The sequence below is a fragment of the Mobula birostris genome, chromosome 17 (genome assembly GCF_030028105.1).
Source record: "Mobula birostris isolate sMobBir1 chromosome 17, sMobBir1.hap1, whole genome shotgun sequence".
Lineage (NCBI taxonomy): Eukaryota > Metazoa > Chordata > Chondrichthyes > Myliobatiformes > Myliobatidae > Mobula > Mobula birostris.
This window is the reverse complement of record NC_092386.1, coordinates 50,493,322-50,515,619: the sequence shown is the minus strand read 5'-3', so window position 1 is coordinate 50,515,619 and position 22,298 is coordinate 50,493,322. Positions and strand designations below refer to the sequence as shown.

General features: G+C 42.8%; 1 protein-coding gene across 2 annotated transcripts in view; it reads left to right on the top strand.

Annotated features, from left to right (window-relative positions):
* cdc42se2 (CDC42 small effector 2) overlaps window positions 1-22,298 on the top strand; it is a 193,122-nt gene that overhangs the window by 28,446 nt on the left and 142,378 nt on the right. Inside the window, exon 1 of one of the 2 annotated variants that reach the window (XM_072281710.1) lies at window positions 20,460-20,617. The exons of the other annotated variant lie outside the window; for it this stretch is intronic. The gene's annotated coding sequence lies outside the window, so the exon portion shown is untranslated. Of the gene's footprint in view, window positions 1-20,459; window positions 20,618-22,298 lie in introns of those variants that run through there. 2 annotated transcript variants of the gene reach the window in all.

The following is a 22,298-nucleotide window of genomic DNA, read 5'->3' as shown; positions in this document are numbered from 1 at the left end:
GCTTCTGTCTCTCTTGATATTAAGACCAACTTTCCAGGAGCCTTTCTGATTATCTTCGCTGCTGAATACATTTTAATGACCTAGGTACTTGGACCAGTGAGGCTCCTGTTGCCACCATTTTATCTACTCTGTTGCCATTTAGGAGATCAGCTGTTCTTTTCATTTTAAGTATGAAACAGATGAACCTGCATTTGCTCATACTGAAATCCATTTACTTATGTCCAGGCTCCAGGCTCTGTGTCTGCGAGCTTCGCATCGATTTGCTCCACTATGTGATAAACTGAGGCTGAGGCTGCGGCCTGCTCTGGCTACTCTGGGCTTCGTATCTATGGACTCACTTTAGTTCTGAATGCCGTTGCTTGCTTTTATTGTTTGCACAATTTGTATTTTTTTTCCCTCACTGTGCGCTGGTTGTTCGTTAGTCTTTTTTTAATGCGTTCTTTTGGGTTTCTCGTTTTGTGGCTGCCTGTAAAAAGACAAACCTCAAGGTTGTATAATTTATACATACTTTGATAATAAATGTTCTTTGAACTATTAGTATTTGCTTGTGCTTTCAGCACTGCATATGTTTGTTTCTCCAGTACAGTTGAATATCTGGTATTCTACTTCACTATCTTAAGTTATTTATAAATGTAGTACAAAATCATTACAGCCTCAGTATAGAACTTGCAAGACATCATTTTCACATTCTGATCATTTAGAGTTCCTGGTCAGGTTAGTTTTCTACCATCCAGATAAGTTCCAAAGCATAAAAAGTTCATGAGCTCCAGCTTCATTTAGGCATGTTTCTCTGAGTATTGATTATCCACTATTCTATCACTTCTTTGGGATATCCAGTCCAGACCATTGATCTTGCTTAAGTTCTTACAAATCTAGGCCTGGCTCTCCCTAAGCACCTGAAAATGACTATACTCAGATATCCCATCCTAAATTATAAGATTAACCACTTTTTGTCAAGAACACATGGTAGGCTAACTGCTAACTAATTTTCATAGAGTCATAGAGCACATTTACAAGCTTTTTGGCCCACCTTCAATACCTATTTAAGTAAGCCTGTTTACTAGAATTTGGTCCATAGACTTTGAAACTGTGGTGATCAAAGTACTCATTTAGATATTGTTAAACATTGTACCTCTGGCAGGCATTCAAAGTTGCAGCTGTCCACAGGGTGAAAAGGTTCTTACTCTGTCAAACATCTTATCCCTTACTTTAAACCTATACCCCCTGTTTTAGTCACCCTTGCTGAAGGGGCTAGTTTCCTACTATTATTCCATACTCTTCCTAATTTTGTATATCTCTAGCAGGCCCCTTCAGCTTCTTCTCCTCCAAGGAGAACAGGCACAGCAGATTCAGTTTCCCCTCTGAATGAAACACACAAACCCATGCTTGTAGGTGTGTTGAAGGGTTTCAGCCCAGACTGTTGACTGTTGATTCCCCTCTCTAGAAGCTGCTTGAGTTGCTGAGTTCCTCCAGCATTTTATGTGTGTTGCTCAAGATCTCCAACATCTTCGGAATCTCGTACGTTTATTCCTTCATCATTTGCTCTTTTGCCTCTTAACACACAAGCTCAGTTTATCTGGGACAATCCCTGCTTCATTGTGTGAAAATACCCTAAATCTCAAATCTCAGTAGTGTTCCACCTTTCTCCCTTTCAAACATGCACTGGACTCAATTATATTGTACTGTATCACGATTTGATAATTCGGCTCAATGCTCTTTATTAATTTTGTACAGCAAGTGTTTATTGGTACTTGATCATATTCGCATAGAAAATTCAAAAGCAAGGAGGAAAAACTGATTGTGTTTCAGAGATGCGCTGATCCAATTTCAATCCATCTGAAAGTTGAAATCCTCTATTGAAATTGGTCTGCCTTTCCTACATGCTTGTCTAAGCTTCTCATTTATCCATTCATCACTTTTCAGCTAAGCTAAAGTCAACTCCCATTGGTCTTAAACCCTTAAGTGCATCTGCTTAATATGTAGATCAAGTGACAAAATATTGCATCCACAGACTTACATACACAAGCTGTGGGCACAAATAGTATATAATGGACTTCACAGCTTCCTCTTTGTGCAAATTCTATATAGTTTAGGGAGTGGGTATGATAGCCTATTATTGCTATATTATTTATGTTCTTATTTTCAGACATATTTGAACACACTGAGTTATATTCAAGATCTCTCAAGCACGCAGTTCAGACATCTCACTGTTCGCAGAGGGAGATTTTTGTACCATGTTAGCTGAAACTGAAACCACTTCATCAACATTGATAACCTCTGTTAATAATGGGAACAATTTGTGATTGATTATATTACATGTGTTATGAACATTACAGTCTAGTATCTTAAGTGGGGTCATGGAATACTAATGTTAATAAAGCTGTGGAAGATGTTAAACCCCTTATCTGTTAGATTCAAAAGGTGAATTTTGTTTCCTAAATGAGTTTAGAAAACAAGATGGAAGATATCGTATTTGTGTAGCGCTGTCCAGAATGAGTGCCATAGTCAACTCCGTGTTTGAATGTAATGAAAATAGCAATAAATTTTTGCACTGCTTTGGCTCTCAGAAAACAAAATTAGGCCTCTGGCTTTAATTTTAAGACATGATAAATTTCATTGCAGTGAATGTGAGCATTGAGGTCTAAGTTGCAATATATTCTTCGTTGAGCTGCAGCATTGAAAAGTATCAGCATCAGGTTTGGCCTCAGTGGACTCAGCATGGCATCTGAGCTCAGCAATTCCTTTGGACAACCTCGGTTTGAAGGAACCCAACCACCAGAGTGCAGTAGGTGAGGAGTCCTCTGTACGTGCACTGTGACCCATATTCTTACCAACACAAATTGGCCCACACATTGTAACCGTATGCTGGAATAGCTCCTATTAATCTTTTATCCTCATTCCAACTAATACCTTTATGAAAGAAAGCAGTGAAACATAACTTAAGATGAATGAAGAAAGATCATTTTGATTTTGTAATGCCACAAACATGACATGCTTGCAGGTGTCTTTTTGTCCAGAATGAAATCACATCTGCTAGGCATTCTGGTGCACTATACTGGTGTCCCAGGTTGTCTCAACATCTGGGCACTGATGAAAAGGCACATTGCATGGGGACTGACTTCACCCCGTAAGACCCAGGCATGGAAATTATGTCTGGGTGCAAGGGTTACTGACACCTGGAATTCCTTGGTTAAGTATTTGAAGTTGCTTTTTCATGTCAGTCCAGAAAAAGTCTGATTTTCATTGTTTTAACATTGAGAAACACCATTGTATCATTTACTTTCTAGACTTCCTTATGTCATCTTCTACAATGTGAAGTACAAGATGAAATGTGTAGTGTATATAGAGCTTGTTTGAAAATGGCTATTGATTTGCTCTTATTCTCAGAAAGGACATAAGTTTCATTTTTCCTGATCTAGAAGCAGGCACTTATAGTATTCATTACATTCCAAAGCAATGGAATTACTAAGTCTGTTTCCTGTTTGGAATAACCATCAGGAAGCAGTCTTTTATTAATCATTGTTTTTCTTAGTTGAAGAATCTAACTTAATCCTTTCAATTTGATGGAGATTTATTGCTAATTAATCTTGAACCCAATAGTTTAGATTTGGATGTTTATGGTTCAGCTGGAGAAGACATTAGCAATTTGCCAATCAGTTAGGATTCTATATTATAAAGAAAAGCAGCCTATTCGAAATGATGTCTTGGGACTATGTCAGATTGTTAGGCCTAGATATAATACCCATTTATAAAGACTTGACAGAATCTTCATTATTTTCCTTTGGAGATGGTTGGACAGAGACTATTACTTTAAAAGAAAATGCTTAGCTGAAATTTCTGACTTTGTATTGAGTATGATGACACCAAAGATTTCAGAAGAATCTTAAATATTTAATACAAATTACAGGAGAAACGTTATTTGCCCTTCTATTCTTACACATTTGTTTAAGAAGTTCCTGATGGCTAAACATTTTTAAATGTTGTGAGGTTGGGCTGTGACAATCAATCATTCCTGAACTGTTGAAAGATTTGAGTCTGAGCTTTAGCGTCCTTCTTGTTGTGGTGCATTCTCTGCTGATCAGTGATGTGTTCATTTTGGTTATTGTGTTAAGTACTGGAGGAAAATTGTTCCTTGTTCTCTGTCAAAATCATTTCAATCCTGATTTGTATTCCATCATACATTAATATTGCTCAGAAAACCACAACATTCCAGTTGAAAGTGTACTGAAAAGTGATGTCAGCAGGAAAAATGCCTGAAGAACATACCTGCATTTCAGCTGCTCCCGTGAGCGGTGCGGTGAAAGGCTAAATGTCACATAATTTCAGCTGTCAAAACATCACAGTGCAAGTGGACAAATATTTGGTTAAGTCTACGCCATGCTGCAGCCATTGAGCTCAGTTGTGGAACAGCTTAATTTGCCTTGTCTTATTGCACTGTTGATGCTTATGACTACGTTTTTGAGAATATTTGGCCTCCATCCAAACCCGGCATTTCTTCTGTCTGCTCCGGTGTCCAGCAAGCATCGCCACTTTACTAAACCAGCCAGAATTCTTCTTCTCCCCCTCTTTTCTCTGCCATCTCATTTCGTAAAGCACTAATCGCCAAATCCCAAACTGCAGCAACGTTCTATTTCCCTTCATTAACAGTCATCATGGTCTCCCTGTAACAGCAGAATTAATAGTAAGTGCACATGTTTTATGACACGTTTCTGAATTTGTAGTCTTCTCCATGACACTATTGTGTCCTTCCTCGCTACCCATCTAATCCTGCACCCACCCCTTTCCACCACTCCCTCCCCAAATAATCACCAAGCAGAACTCTTGTGCCTGCTGTCTGCTAATAGGGCTCAAATGAAACAAGTCCTTGTCCTCACCTTACCACTCAGTAACCTGTGGAGCCCTACACCTCACCTTCACCGAGTATCATCCTTTTCTCTGGCAGCCCTTACAACCCCAACATCTTCCCATCCCCTCAACCCTACTTACAACTGAGCACACTTATTCCATCACCTTCCAACAGAAAGTTCTCTCTCTCCAGCCAGATGAAGAGTGTTCCAGTCTTTTTCTCTTTCTCTGTCTCACTCTGCCTTTGCACTCCATCTTACATCCAACTCTCTGGTCTCCTAACAAGGCACGGTGCGACTCATTATGCCCCAGTCAACCACCTTCCAAATCTGCTGCTGGGCTGACAGACAAGATTGCAACCCCATTAAGAACGGAGATCAATTAGAACAAGGCAATAATTCTGAACCGTAAACTCCGCTCCCTCAAGATAGAGGTCATCTTCAAATGGTGGTGCTTGCAAAAGGCAACATCCATCATAAAGGACCCTCACCGTCCAGGACATGCCCTCTTCTCATTGCTACCATCAGAGAAGAGGTACAGAAGCCTGACAGCTTCTTCCCCTCCACAATCAAATTTCTGAACAGTCTGTGAACACGTGAACACCACCTCACCAGCTTGCTCTCTTTTTCAAAGTATTATCAAAGTATGTATGCACCCTGAGATTCGACTTCCCACAGACAACCACAAAACAAAGAAAACCATGGATCCCGTTCAAAGAAAAACATCAACCCTCCCCAACGCACAAAAAGAAACAAATCATGCCAACAGCAAAGTGAGCAAGAAACACAGAATACAAAACATCATCTCACAAAATCATCATTAAGAGTCCAGACATATTCAGTTCAGCTCAACCTGGCGCTGTTCGTTACCGGCAGGCCACCCTGATCAAACCAGAAACACATTATAACATGAACTACAGAGGCCAATCCACAAACCACATTGATTAAGCCTTGCCCAAGACCCAGGTCTCCAGTACCATTCTCCGACAACATCGAGGGGGAGAGAGAGAGAGAGCATTCGAGTGCAGAGGGAGCAGCGAGACAGAGAGACCGTCATATGCAGACTCCTTTCTCCAGCAGCAGAGAACAAGAGCCTTTCGTGCTACTAATTTATTTATTTTTGTAATCTGTAGTAATTTTCTTTAACAGTACTGCTGTTGCAGAGCAACAAATTTCACAATGTGTCAGTGATAATAAACCTGATTCTAATTCCACTGCTCAGCTTAAAGTAATGCGTCTGGAAACTCTTCTGACCTGTGGCCAATTTCATCCCATAGGTTTGATGCAGCACGAGGTTCTCCACCATAGCTATCGGTGCAGTTGCAATGGAATGGCCTGGTAGAGTCCCAAACACCTTCACCATTGCTACCTCATTATTAGGTAGCTGAGACCATTACTTGTATAGTACCGTCATGGCTGGAAATACTTTCTTTAAATGCAGATTTCTCAGTCGCTTGGGTTTGATTTATTGGTACTTACATACAAGTGCCAGAATCTTTCCTTATCAATTATTAAAATAAATAGGTCATTGTGTATAATAATCTTGAACTCAAAATTCAAATTCCAGTGCCATTTAAAACATCAATCATTTAATTTTAAGAATTGAGATCCCCTGTAGCTAATGCTGACTTATATTTCCTTGACAATTGCAGATCTGCCCATTGCTTTCATCTGTTATAGGTTACTATTGTCATTTCTAGGACATTTGAGCTCCTTGGTGAAGCAAACATAACTTTTAAATTCAGGCCAAAGATTATTGTGTTCTAATTTGCAGATGCAAGCCTTAGCATTGACAATAGGCTTGCTTTATGCTTGAATTGTACTTTTCCTGTTGTAGAACTACTTTATTTGAAGATTTGAATTCACTAGTGGAGGCATTTAGATGCTCTGCATATGAAATATTACATAGCATCAAATCTGCTATGTAATATTGCATTTAAATCTGGGATTAAAAATGCTCAGCAATGCAGATCCCAATTTTAAGGAATATTTATAATCTTCAAGTAAATTTGAATAACACAAACCAACACTGGACAACACAGCAGGTCAAACAGCATCTATTGAGAGGAATAAACAGTCACAGTTGTTTCCCCTGTCGCTGCAGAAGGAGCAATGTCTGTCTCTCCTTTGTTAGTGAGAGAGAGAGAGCCAGTGGGATGTCGAAATGTTGACAGTTAGTTTTGATGGACTGTCAACCATGGTCTTTCTCTGGGGGCTTTGCTGTCGCTTGCATGGTGGGTGGTGGGAATGCTGGTGCTTCATGCTAGAGTAATTTGGATAAGGAGGAGTGGGGAGGGTTAATGCTGCTTGCTGTTGCTTGTGCATGGGAGGGAGACGGGGCTTTGGGTTTCTTGTGTCTTTCTATCGTCATTCATTCTTTGGGGGTTTTCTGTTTCGAGGATGTCCACGGAGAGTAAGAATCTCAGGTTGTATATTGTATACATTCTGTGATATTAAATGGAATTATTGGACTATTGAAGTTCCTTACATCAGGACTAGAAAGGAAGGGGGCTGAAGCCAGAATAGGAAGGTGGAAGGAGGGGGAGGAGTACAGGCTGGCAGGTGATAGGTGAGATCAGGTGAGGGTGAAGAGGGGGATGGTATGAGAAGCTTAGAGATAATAGGTGGAAGAGGTAGATGGCTGAGGAAGATGAAATCCTGATAGGGGAGCAAAATGAAATAAAGAGAAGGAGGAGGTGAAATGGACACAGGTGATGAGGGCAGGAGACAAACAGAGAAGGGCCATCAGAATGTGAGAAACAGGACAAAAATGTGGCAGGAGAAAAGGGCAGTGGTTACTGGAACTTAGAGAAATCAATATTCATACTATCAGATTGTTGACTACCCAAAGAGAATATAAGGTACTGCTCCTCCAACCTGCGTTTGATCTCATTGTGGCAGTAGAGGAGGCCATATACAGACATGTCAGGGGAAGCCCATTTGAAATGGGTGGCCACCAAGAGATTAAGCAATCAGACTTCTATTAATTCTTCATGTAAATTTTCAATTCATGTTTTCCATTTCAATTCAGTCTGCTCAGAAAGGTGATATCAAACATGGATGTTGGGGAAAGGATTAGTTTAACAGGAGACTAACATTATCTTATTAAGGAGGCGAGGGGGCTGCTACAGGGGCAGAGACTAATTAGCTTGGCTGGGGATTGACCTGAATAGTCTCCACTGTCACTGGTGCCAATGTGTAGTTTTAACAGAGAAAACTATGAATTTGAAGGTGTGTTTTTTTTCGTCTGTGAGTGTACTCTACAGTGAGATAACTAGACCCATGGTTCAAGGCAGCCCCCAATTCAACTCTTAGTCCAAGCTGCAATAGTTGAACTTGGCTGCTTTGAGTTTGACTGCTTGCCAGCAAAATGGATCTCTCCACTTTACCGAATAATAACAATAAAACTGACAGGCCACCCTACTACACATAATGCAAAACTTTGTCCTACGTATGATCAAACAATGATGTATTCTTATGGTTCAGTGCTTGGCAGGAAGGTACAGTATTTCAAAGCAATAGCAGCAAGACTCTATTGTTAATGAACACCTTGTGTAATCCACTATCAAGATAATGAATGTGCTAGAAAAAAATATAATGTTGCTTAAAATTCACTTATGGTGAAGTAGAAATCCTTTAGGGCACTGATTCACAGAAGACTCAACCAGTATGAGAGTCTTGTGATTTTTGCCTCTTTATTTCTTCTATTGCTGAGAGCTTCATAAGATCATGACTCATGTCATTTTACCATTCTTCACTTGTTCATTTTCCACCTTCTATATGGAACAAAATAAATCCCAAGCTGAACATGGTCTTACATATTTACACCTCTTGCCAATTTGTTAGTGAAGCCGAGAAGTTCCTGAGACCTAATCTCTTGTTCAGAAAGATCAAGTGCCCCTCTAATTTCAGTTTAGTTATTTACCAATCCATATTAAGGTATTCATACACTTTCTCTGATTTTATTCCACTGGCCCGCTCACATACTTTACACGTACCAGGCACCTTTCGCCATTGACCTTTCCTCATGTATGATCACAAAAAGAGATTCAACAATTAAGGTCTAAATGCACCATGTTTGAAATGGGTCCTATATGGAAATAGGAGGTAAAATTCCGAACTGTTTCTTTCCGCCCAGGTCACACCTCTAGCTCAGAACGGCTCAATTATCGCATCTTGACCTGAAAACAACTTAGAGTGACATTGGCAATTGTCCTATCGGGGTTAATTCAGCTTGCACTTACAGGTAAACAAATGAATAAAATTTAAAAAACACAAAAGTCAAGCTTGCACCCTCCATAAACTGAGAATGTCCCAAAGCACTTTGCAGCAAATGAAGCAGTGTTTTCACTGCTGTCATTTTGGAAACCAGACAGGCAATTTGTGTAGACAACTCCCGCAACCAGCAGTGCCAGGTTGCTCAGGTAACCTGTTAGAACAATGCTGGTTGAGGGCCAGGACAACTGGGGACATGTACTGGTTCTGCATCAGTGTAGTTCCGCAGGCCAGAGTGAATAGGAGGAAGGGGAAGAAAGAGAAAAAAGAGGAGGTGGAAGAAAATTGGGGTAAAAGCAGGAGGAGGAGGAAGCAAAGTGAGAAAGAGGAGGAGAAGTAGACAGCTCCTGAATGTCCTGACACCAAGTCAATATTTCACATCCAGCTTTTTGTGTGATGCTGAAGATCAAATGCTGTCTGTTCACTGTAATCTAAGATGAGCCCAGATGTATTATAAAGGAAGTACACTGCCAACTAAGAAAACTTTTAGTTTAAATAAAATGAATGACCAAGCATCTTCCTGATATTTTTCAATGTAAGTTAATTGACAAAATTGGGTTTGTTCTCCTTTTGCTCAGCAGAAATATCATAATTATACTGAAGCCATCATCAGTTAGCTAAACAGTTTATTAAATCAAAGCTAAGCCTGACAAATTTTTGGAAAACCTTGTTTGAATTCCACTAGGCAGGTTTCTGATATAACTAGAGCTTGAAGCTGCTCTGACTAAATTGACTAATGATTTCCTGTTTGTGACTACAGAAGTCCGCCCCTCTTGGCCATTCCTTGTGCTTCTACAGTGTTTGATACGATTGGTGTTCTCGATCCTCTCCCAGCATGTCTCTGCCATTATCCAGCTGGTTGAATCTGTACCTGCCAGGTTTCATTCTTCTACACTTTTGTTCTTCGTACCTCATATTTCTCACCTACATGAAACTCGTTAGGAAAACTGCCCAAATAAAAGTGTCAATTCCTGTGATGCTCAGCTCTACCTTACCACAGCTTCTATTGATTGGCCCACTTACTGGCCTTTCAGCCAGAAACTGATGGCACAACATTTTCTCCCAGGTAATTATTAGGCAGCAGAGCTAGACCATTGTTGTTGGTCCTGATTGTAGAATTCATTTCCCAACTATCCCTTTCCTTGGCAGTTGTCTGAACTAGACTACTTGCAACCTCTGGTCTCATTTGACGTTTAGTTGACTTTCAGACCACTTAACTCCTATCCACTTCACCTCTAAGTCCATCCGATTCCATCTTTGCAGCATTGTCCATTCATCAATCACACTTAAGGTCATTCTGTTAAATCCTCTTCGTTGTCTGTGTTCTCTCTAGACCCATCTATTTCCACACCCTACTGGCTCCTGACTTTCAGCATTTTCCACTGCAAATTTTAGGTGCTTCTCACCTCTGCAGCTTGTGTCCTAGCTCACATCGTCTCGGCCAAGCCTCAGGCCTATACTTCTTTCTGGTTATACATTGTTCTGATAATAAAGTCTATTTTTCTTAAACCTGCATGGGCTTTCACTTTCCCCTCCCTCTGTCTGTATGCACAAGATATTTGCATTCTTCTGAATATGGACTTCGGCACCCATGGAATTCACTCACCACCACCACCATTGCTGTGCCTTCAGCTGCCAGGACCCAACTGTAGAATTCCCTCTTTGAATTCCTCCACTCTATCTCACTTCTCTTCAATAAGCTGCTTCTTAATACTCACCACTGACAAAGTTTTTAGTCACCTGCTCCGATAGTTCCTTTTGTAGATCATTTTGAGAAAAAGAACATAGAACAGAGAAATCCACAGCACTCTACAGGCCCTTCAGCCCACAATGTTGTGCTGACCATGTAACCTACGCTAGAAGCTGCTTAGAATTATCCTGCCACATAGCCTTCTATTTTGCTAAGTTCTGCGTACCTAAGAGTCTCTTAAAAGACCCTATTGTATCTGCCACCACCACCATCGCCGGCAGTGCATTCCATGCACCCACCACTCTCTGTGTGAAAAACTTATCCCTGACATTCCCTCTGTACCTACTTCTAAGCACCTTAGAACTATGCCCCCTCATGTTAGCCATTTCAGCCCTGGGGAAAAGCCTCTGACTATCCACACGATCAATGTCATCATCTTATACACCTCTATCAGGTCACCTCTTATCCTCCATCACTCCAAGGAGAAAAGGCCAAGTTCACTCAACCTGTTCTCATAAGATATGCCCTCTAATCCAGGCAACAAAAGATGATGTAGAGATTGGCTGGGACTGTCAGCTTAAGGTAACGGAATGACAGAATGGTTTTAAGAGGCTAAATCGGTTTCACTTTCCATCTCACCTTCTTAAATTCCAGGTGAAAGTAGCAGAAGTGCTTCTAAAATCGGTGGCATTTATATAGAAAGTTGAAACAATGAATGAAATGCCTTCAGTCGATTACTGGAGACATAAGACACTGGAGATAATGGAATCTGGAGCCACAGTCTGCTGGAGAAAGTCAGGGGGCCAAGCAGCATGTATGGGAGGCAAAAAAAATCCCTGGTCCTGATGCAGGGTTTCAACCTGAAACATTGACAATTCTTTTCCTCCCACAGATGCTTCTGAACTAGCTGAGATCTTCCAGCAGGTTGTTTGTTACTTTGGTACATTAATGTTCACTAGACATCTAACATTACAGTAAAGCAGCAAGTTTCCGCATCTCTCTATACCATAGGCTTATGCTTTTTAAGTATTGGTTCATTGACTTAGTATTGCATTGTTTTCCATAATGGTAGTTCCCTGGAAGTATTACCATTCTCAGTTGCACTGAATAACAACTCTTCCACAAAGTAGTTGAACAAGTCAAGCTCATATTGGATGATAAGGAAACTAATGGGGTTATCTGTTGTTTGGCAGCTTGCATGTGTGAGCCAAATCAATTTATCCAGCAACAGTGAACAGTCTTAACAATTGTTTGTACTGTAATGACGCAAACAACTGCTTTGACACTTGAACTGAATTGAAGCCTTGTTCCATGTATTTCCTTCCAGCTAGGACGTTGCAGTTGTCATCAGAGTTCCTTGAATATAATTTCAAACTCTGAACAGTTTGTTTTTAAACTTGTACTAGAGTCACTATTTCAGTTAAGCAGACAATATTACAATGATGTCAGTGTTGTTGTACTGCTGCAATACATTAATACTTTGTTTCAATTCCCTTTGCTCCCACGCTCTCTTCTGAAGGCAATACATACCTTGATGAGATGGGGCAGCACAGTGCATTGCTAATAGAGCTGCCGCCTCAGAGTTCCAGTGACCCCCAGTCCCCCAGTACTGTATGAGTGGAGTTTGCATGATGCACCTTGTGACCACATGGGATTCTTCCCAATGCTCCAGTCTGCACCCATATCCTGAAGGCATACTGATTTAATACGCAATATCGGCTGCCTCAGTGTGTAGATAAGTAGTACAATCTAGGGGGTTCAGATATGGGAATATGGAGAAAATAAAATGGGGTCATATAGGATGACAGTAAGTGAGTACATTACGGTGGGTGTTGATTCAGTGGACTGTGAGCACATTACAGTGGGTGCAGATTTAGTGGGCTGTGAGCACATTATGGGAGCTGCAGATTCAGTATACTTTGAGCACATTACAGTGGGTGCAGATTCATTGGCCTGTCAGCACATTATGGGGGTGTAGATTCAGTGGACTGTGAGCACATTATAGGGTGCTGATTCATTTGGCCACTGGGCCTGTGTCCATGCCGTCTGTCTCTATGACTCTAGTTTATACTACACTCTATTGCCAAGTTCTGATCCCTGCTGAAGCGGTCATTACCATCTTGTACCCTAACACTAATGATTGTCAGTAAGGTCCAGTATTAGTCAAGGCCCCTGTAGCTTCAGTTTTGACCCAGCTTCCAGGCCTGTTAGAAATGTTGCTCACCAGTGACTGGCACAGTGATGCCTCTTGGCTGCAGGAAATCGCTGAGCTCAGCAACATGGTGGTTAACCCTTCGCTTTTCTAACTTACTGTACCAGTGTTGCAATTATTATTTCCAGCTGCAGGCCTATAAATCAGCAGATATACCAGGCCTATATCTGCTGCAGCCTTTAACCTTTATTTATATATTGACTTCCGTTTGCTTCATCATTCCTGTGATTCACTGTCTCTGTATTAGAGATTCATGACGTTCACTGAGAATCTGTCCAAATGCATCCAGGAAACCTTATATGGTTTTGAGACAGAGTTATCTTGTTTGCCAATAGGTCAGAACTTCACAAAATTCAAAGCAAGCTTTGAGCATTCTCGACCACTAAAGAGCCTGTGGGCATGTGTGTTAATTGAGACATGGTGCTGACATGCCTTCATGAACTATCTTCTGTGGCCACTGAGTTTTAACCACTAACTAGAAAGTTCAGTACAATTAGACACCATGTAGCTTCTCCAACTAAGGCTCTGAGAATGAGTTTAGAAACGAGAGCCATGACTAATTTCTGTCTGTGAACTCAAGGGGCTGAAGCCTTTGTGGTGCCTCTTGCAGCAACCGGATTAAATGTGGGGTTATTACATTTTTGAATTTCTGACCTATTTTCCTATATCTTTGACATTTTTGTCTTCTGGATTTCAACTAAATTTGAAGGTGATCTTCTGTTCCCCGCCCACAATGCTAAAATCTCATGGTGACCTCCCGGTGTGCTCCAGAAGGGAGATAAGAATCATCTTTTAGGTTATTTCACTCACTGAATCTTGGATATTACTGCAGCTTTGCCATTTATTTCACTTGCTTATTCTTGTACATTGTCATATTTGACTTTGGAAGCCAGTAACTAAACTGGACTTTGAGATGAGCCTCAAACTGCCAAGCAGATTTATGAAACAGTAAATGAGAAAAAAAAAACAGCTACCAGCAGTAATATAATATTAAAAAAAACTGCTTAGCTATGCCCTTGGGAAGTGAATAATAAATAGTTTAGCCTTTGCACTAAACAATTACAAAAGCCATATTCTCATGGCAACTATTCCTAAGACCCCAAGATTTGCCAGGATGCGAGGGAGTACTGTGACGTGAGATAACACAGTAAAGTTGAGGTGGGGGTCCTGCGAACTTTATCAGCAGGGCTTCATTATAAATTATTTACTTCAGGCTCACGAATGACAGCTGCCCACTTGACAGGCTGGCTGGTTGCTGTGTGTGAAAATCAGGAACAGGAGACTAAAAGGGAGAAAGGAGATTACCTTCTAAGCTTGAGGTTGGGGGCTTTTAGGGGCCGCCATTATCCCTAGCGGCATACAAGTAGTGCCTTACAAAGTACTTGACAACTAGAGATGGAAGCACCTGCCTTTCTTTGGCTCCTGGGTTTCATGAATCCTGGTCAACTTAATTGGCACCATCTAAATTTAATTCAGGTCCCAATTAAAATATGTTAATGAAGCCTCTAGCCACATGAGCACCATCTTGGAAATGGAAGCATTCTCAATGCAACTGAGATGCCTTCCCCGTTAATTAGGGTTCAAGCTGCCATTGCCACCACCTACCGCATGTCGTGGGAGATTTAATACAGAAATCTTTTATTTTCAACAGAGGCTTCAGACAGGTTGGAAGTGAAAAAACAGATTCAAAAAGTACTCAAGACTAAGAAGATTTAAGTATCATTTGGAACAAATAAAACTAATATTTGATCAAATTCCATAAGATTTGTAAATTTAAATTGTACAACTTGACAACCACACCACCACCCGACCCCCCGAATACTGTAAGACCATATGTCAGCAGGTTCGGATATGGCCCAAGTGCGGAGTGAGAGACACTGAAGCAGGTCGATAGTTCACAAACTTTATTGCGAACAGTGTTAAAGGGAAAATAAACAGTAAATGTTAGGCCAAATAGGGCCATTAACTAAAGTTCTCAAATGGGAAACGAAGCCTATACTGCAGCTGAAACGAATACCGCTAGTCTTCGAAGTCAGTTGACTCAAAAGTCCAATTTCTCAGGGAAGGCTGAAAGCAGACAGGGAGCGAAACGTTGCTGTGCTCTGTCCAAGTCTTGACAAGCACTATGATGACAAGTATGGAGTTAAATACTATCACAATTAAATAATTAGCTGACACATGCAAATTCACAAGCGCAATTGCCGTATCTACCTCGCTGCCGAATCCGTGGTTGTGACAGGGCCTCCCTCTCTAGGCGCAGCCCCTGAGGCACCACCTACCTATGACCGCTGGAAGTCCCAGATCAGCGACTCGTCCAAGATGTCTTTCACCGGGATCCAAGTACGTTCTTCTGGGCCATACCCTTCCCGGTCCACAAGGTAGTGGACCTTACCACATACCCGGCAAGATGCCAGGAGGCACTGCACTGTATAGACAAGGGAACCATCCACCAGGCGGGTAGGAGGGAGAGGTGAGGTGACTGGGGCCAGGGGAGAGTTAATAACCGACTTGAGCTGGGAAAGATGGAATACTGGGTGGATCTTCAGTGATGCTGGTAGACACAATCTATAGGACACTTTGTTGACAGCCTTCTTCACTACAGATGGTCCCACGTAGCGCGGTGCCAATTACTGGTTCTCAACTTTCAGGGGAAGATCCCTTGATGCCAACCAGACCTCCTTTCCTGGCTTGAATGGCTTTACCTGTCAACGGAGTCAACCAGCCTGCAGGGAACATTGTTTCTGGACACGCAGCAGCGAAGCCCTGGCTCGTCTCCAGGTGTGCTTGAGGCGCTGAATCAGCTGTTCAGCAGCAGGATCTCCCACGGCGATCTCCTGATCAGGGAAGAGCAGGGGCTGGAATCCCTGCTGGCATTCAAAGGGAGACATACCGGTGGAGGACGACTGGAGGTTATTGTGGGCGATCTCTGCTCAAACCAATTGGGAGCTCCAGGACGTGGGTTTGGAAGAGGCAAGTCAGTGCAGGGTTGTCTCCAACTCCTGGTTCACTCTCTCAGTCTGGCCATCAGGTTGGGGGTGGAAGCCAGACGAGAGGCTGGCGATGGCAGAAAGCCTTCCAAAAGCGGGAAGTGAACTGTGGTCCACAATCAGACACTGTGTCTTGAGGAAAACCATGGAGCCTGAACACGTGGTGAACCATGAGTGTGGCAGTCTCACAAGCCGATGGGAGCTTGGAGAGGGCAATGAAGTGGGCAGCCTTGGAAAATCAATCCATAGCGACCAAAATGGTGGTGTTTCCATTAGACGGGGGTAGGACAGTGATGAAATCTACTGAGACGTGGGACCAGGGATGGTGGGGCACAGGCAGTGGACATAACAGACCCGCAGACGCTGGTGTGATGTCTTGTTCTGAGCGCAGGTGGGACAGGCAGATACAAAGTCGTTGACATCCTGGGACATAGATGGCCTTTGAATTCCCAGATGTCCAGCCAGACGTGAGGAGTGACCCCATTCCAACACTTTGGAATGACACTAAACAGAAATAACCCCATGGGGGGAGGAGGGAGCCAACCACTGCAACCAGCCCCCCTCGTCTGCTTCACGGCACCGTTGCCTCTGCTATACTGACAACTCGAGGTCACTGCCACCTTGTCAGCCCACATCCTGTCCCGGGGACATTCCCCACCCCACCCTCTCTACACCGCAACTGCAGCACCCGAGCCCTCTCGGTGCCTCGAAATGGTCGAAACGACTGGGCTGCCGGGTATCCTTGCTCCCGTAAGGCGTTGAACAGGCTAAGTGGAGGTCCGTCAAGAAGATTGACCATGTATGCCAATTTTTGCGCATCATCACCAAAACGACCAGGCTAGGCCTGGTGGCATGAGGTTATTTGCCTCATTGCCTCCATAACTTTACTGAGAATAGATTCTATTGCCTGTAGCTTGTCTCCTACCTCACCAATGAATCTCATGGCCAAGGTCAGCTGCTCTCTCTCTGCTGGATCCATCTTTGTGTGGTCGAGACTTGCTATTTACCAGGTTTGGATATGGCCCAAGTGAGGAGTGAGAGACACTGAAGCAGGTCAATAGTTCACAAACTTTAATACGAACAGTGTTAAAGGGAAAATAAACAATAAATGTTAGGCCAAATGGGCCGTTAACTAAAACTCTCAAATGGGAAGTGAAGCCTATACTGCGGCTGAAAAGAAAACCTAAACATTAACCGAATACAGTTGACTCAAAAGTCCAATTTCTCAGGGAAGGCCGAAAGCAAACAGGCAGCGAAGTGTTGCTGTGCTCTGTCCAAGTCTCAGCAAGCAGTATGACGACAATTATTATCACTATTAAATAATTAGCTGACACGTGCAAAGTCACAAGTGCAATTGCCGTCTCTACCTCGCTGCCGAATCCGTGGTTGTGACACCATAAGACATAGGAGTAGAATTAAGCCATTCAGCCCATCGAGTCTGCTCTGCCATTCCATCATGGCTGATCCCAGATCCTACTCAACCCCATACATCTGCCTTCTCGCCATATCCTTTGATGCCTTACTGATCAGGAAACAATCAACTGCTGCCTGCGGATAGATGCCTCCACCGCAGTCTGTGGCAGAGTATTCCACAGATTTACTACTCTCTGGCTAAAAGAGGTCCCTCCTTACTTCTGTTCTAAAAGGTAGCTCTCAATTTTGAGGTTGTGCCCTCTGGTTCTGAATACCCCCACTGCAGGAAACATCTTCTCCACATCCACCCTATCTAGTCCTTTCAACATTCAGTACGTTTCACAGAGATCCCCCCGCATTCTTCTAAATTCCAGTGAGTACAGGCCCAAAGCTGCCAAACACTCCTCATATGTTAGCCCCTTCATGTCCAGAATCATCCTCAATGGACTCTCTCCATTGACAACATATCCTTTCTGAGATATGGGGCCCAAAACTGTTGACAATGCGGCCTGACTAGTGTCTTTTACAGACTCAGCATTATCTCCTTGCTTTTGTATTCTATTCCCCTTGAAATAAGTGCCAACATTGCATTTGCCTTCTTTACCACAGACTCAACCTGTAAGTTAACCTTCTGGGAGTCTTGCACGAGGACTCCTAAGTCCCTCTGCACCTCTGATGTTTGAACCTTCTCCCCATTTAGATAATAGTCTGCACTATTGTTCCTTTTACCAAAATGCATTATCATACATTTCCCAACACTGTATTCCATTTGCTACTTTTTTGCCCATTCTTCCAATTTGTTTAAGTCCTGCTGCAATCGCATTGCTTCCTCAGCACTACCTACTCCTCCATCTATCTTCATATCATCCACAAACTTTGCCACAAAGCCATTAATTCCATTAACTAAATCATTGACAAAGAATGTGAAAAGTAGTGGTCCTAATACTGATCCCTGAGGAACACCACTAATCACTGGCAGCCAACCAGAAAAGGCCCCTTTTAATTCACACTCACTGCCTCCTGCCTGTGAGCCATTACTCTATCCATGCCAGTATCTTTCCTGTAATGCCATAAGATTTTATCTTGTTACGTAGCCTCATGTGTCACCTTATTAAATGCCTTCTGAAAATCCAAGTAAATGTCATCCACTGCCTGTCCTTTGTCCACTCTGCTTGTTACCTCCTCAGAGAACTCTAACAGATGTGTCAGGCAAGATTTCCCATAACGGAAACCATACTGATTTTGTCTTATTTCATTACACAACACCCAAACTAGAGACAGACTGACTGACTGACTCCTATTAATTATAGTGCTGAGAAGAGAGCCATTATTTCTGTGAATGAAAAGTCTTTTAATAATTTATTTTTCACAGACATAGCTACAGCAGTACTGTCCAGGCCCATTGCCAGAGAGAACATTTAATTTTGGCCACATGGTTAACTCAACACAGATCGAGAAGCAATTCTAATGTTAATGTATGGCTGAGCGACTCACTGCCTAAGCTTTCAGAACCCCAGGCAAGGCTAAAAGGCTTGAGCTGCTCCCAGCCATGGCACAGCAGGGAGTTGCCAGGTCTAGTGCTGAACTGAAAGCCAGTCCCTGCTCTATGCTGAGTTTTTTGTTATTCCCAACATTAAGATCAACACCCGTGCACTGGGAGTGCATCAGAATGTTCACAGCATTGAAATATCCAGCAAATGCCATTCCTGTTGATGGTCAGGGTATTCAGCCCGGTACGACAACCGCTCTGCCCAAGAGCACAAGAAATTGCAAAGAGTTGTAGATGCAGTCTGATCATTCAAGCAAACGGGTCTCCCTCCATTAGCACTGTCTACAATTCCTGCTGCCTCTCAAAAAATAGCTAACGTAATCAAGGACGCCTCCCATTCTTGTCATCCTGTGTTGTCCTTTCTGCTGTCACGCATAAGATACAAAATTATCCCACCATATGTCTGAAATTGGAGCTCGCTTCTATCTTGAGGTGCTCAGCATGTCTTCGCTTAAGAGAGGGATAATACCTAGGCATACATGGAAGGAAATACTATCAATGGGAATGAGATGACTTTAATTGACCCTTCACTTTGGTTTTGGCATTGGTACTGGTTTATGACTGTCATATGTATTAAAATACAGTGCAAACCTTAGCTGTATCATGGTTATAAAGAACATTGAGCTAAAATAAGGTTAAAAAAAACAATGCAGAATTAAAAGTAAAAGCTACCTAAAAAGTTCAGTACATGTAAATGATAAAATGCAAAATCATAACGAGGTAGATTGTGAGGCTAAGAGTCCTTCTTCGTTCAAGAATTCATGCCAGAGTCTGTTGACAGTGAAGTAGAAGCTGTCACAGAGCCTGGTGCTTCAGGCATTTGTACCTCCTACCTGATGGGGAGAGGGGAGAAGTGGGAATGTCTGGGGCGGTTGGGAGTCTTTGTTTATGCTGGCTGTTTTACTGAGGCGGGGAGAAGTAGAGACATAGAGGGGAGGCTAGCTCCTGTGGTGTGCTGAGCTGTGTCCACAGCTCCCTGCAATTTCCTGCGCTCACGTACAGAGCAGTTGCCATACTAAGCCGTCATGCATCCACATAGAATACTCACTACAGCGCATTGACTAAAAATTGGCAAGAGTCGACAAAGACAGGCCAAGTTTCTTTAGCCTCCTGAGGAATTAGAGGTGTTGGTGTACTTTCTTAGCTGTGACATCAATGTTGTTGAACTAGGACAGACTATTGTTTAATACCCAGGAACTTGAAGATCACAACCTCAACACGGTTGAGTTATACATGCGGATGTGCACTGCCCCTCCCCCCCCAACACTTTCTGAAGTCAATATCCAGCTCTTTTGTTTTGTTGACATTGAGGGAAAAGTTGTTGTCATGGCACCATTGACTGAGTTCTGAATCTCCTTCCTGCACAATGACTCATAATTAGTTGAGGTGAGGCCAACAACAGCGATATCATCTGCCGGCTTGGAGGTGGAGTTAGAGCAGAACCTAGCCACGCAGGCATCAGTGTACAGGAAGTAGAGTAAGGGACGAGGGCACAACCTTGTGGAGCAGCAGTGTTTAGAGTAACTGGTGGAGGTGTTGCTTCCTACCCTTACTGATTGCAGTCTTTGGTCAGGAATTCAAGGATCCAGTTGCAGAAGGAGGGAGCTCTTAATTTCTCCGCACACCGCTGACGCTGGCTACTTCCAGGTGAGGGCAGTTTACTTTGGGGACAAGCCATCTGCAAGATGGGATTGGTAGTGGTCTTCACACGCTCACAAGTCTATGCTCCTTAGTGCTTTGGTTGAAGACTTGGTCATTCCTCATGTTTCAATGTGCAGAGTGTTTGCATGTCCTGTGTAACTCTTGGCTGGTATGGTGCCACACCTTCAGCAGAATACTTGAGTGGTGCGGCACAGTATGATCAGGTCCCCAGGAAAGCATTCCTGTTTGCTCCACTTCCTCTCTCCTTCCCCATAGCCTTCATATACTAATCAAATTCTCTTTAGAAAGCTGTTTTATTGATGTGTAACAGTGTCAGGTGGGCTACCCACTTGTCACTTCGAGAAGTTTTCTTCCTATTGTGTTTAGTGAAACAAATCATGAGCCATTGGAAAGAGTTTCTCCATCGGTCGCCGTGATGATACTAAGCATCTCCATTAATTGTCTTCTCCCTTATCCTAGTCAAAGGGGAAAAGCCCCAGCTTCTTTAATCTATCTCCACAGAACTGTTATTCCATTCTAGTCATCTCTTTGGTGCTTTTAGCAAAGCCATCACAATCTTCCTACCGTGTCCTGGATGCCTTGCCATTTGGGCTAATGAATAACTGGGCTCATACTCTTTCTCAGTTCTCAGGCAGAGTCCCGCACCTGAAATGTTAATCGCTTCTCCTTCCATCAATGCCATCCGACTTGCCAGCATATTTTTGTTTTTAATGGATACTTTATGTTTTTTGATACCAATGTATTTAGTGACACTTAATTATGTTTAAGGAGATAAATAAAAGCAGAACTAGGTCATTCAGTCTCTCACCCCAGTTCTGCCACTCAGTTTAAGATTATAGATAATTTCTTATCTCAGCACCATTTTCTTATGCGGACACCATGGTAATGCAGCAGTTAGCGTGATGCTATTACAGCTTGGGGCATTCGGGAGTTCGAGGTTGAATTCTAGTACCGTTCTGTAAGGAGTCTCTGTGTGTCCTCCCTGTGGAAGACGTGGGTTTCCTCTGGGTCCTCTGGTCTCCTCGCACAGTCCAACTATGTACTGGGTATGGTAATTGGTCATTGTAAACTGTTCCATGATTAGGTTTCAATAGGTACATTTTAATGTCAGAGAATTGTATACAATATACATTCTGAAATTCTTTTTCTTTGCAAACATACACAAAAACAGAGGAGTGCCCCAAAGAATGAATGACAGTTAAACGTTAGAACCCCAAAGCCTCCCCCAGCTCCCCGCTACCACGCACAAGCAGCAGCAAGGCAATGAACCGCCTCACCCCCACCAGCAAAAAAGCATCAGCGCCCTCTACCAAGCAGTCAAGCATCATTAAAGACACAGACTTGCAAAACCCCAAAAACTACTCATGTACCTGGTAATTCCTCATACCACAGGCTCTCTCTCTTCCTAATAAGGGAAGAAGAGGTGTCCCTGTTTCATAGTGAGAGGGGAGACATGACAAATAACTCGCTGATTTACAATGTTAAAAGTCTGTTGCGTCATTTTTTCCGAGCTCTGCCCCCAGAGAATCGGCACCAGAAAGGCGCAGCTCTCCGGACACCCAGCCCCCGGCAGCTAACCCGCTGCTCCCGATGTTCCGTGTTCTCCCGCAACGCTTCAGTCAGGGGCACCGGCCTAGAATCAGCTCGTCTCCAGAGCCACGAAAAT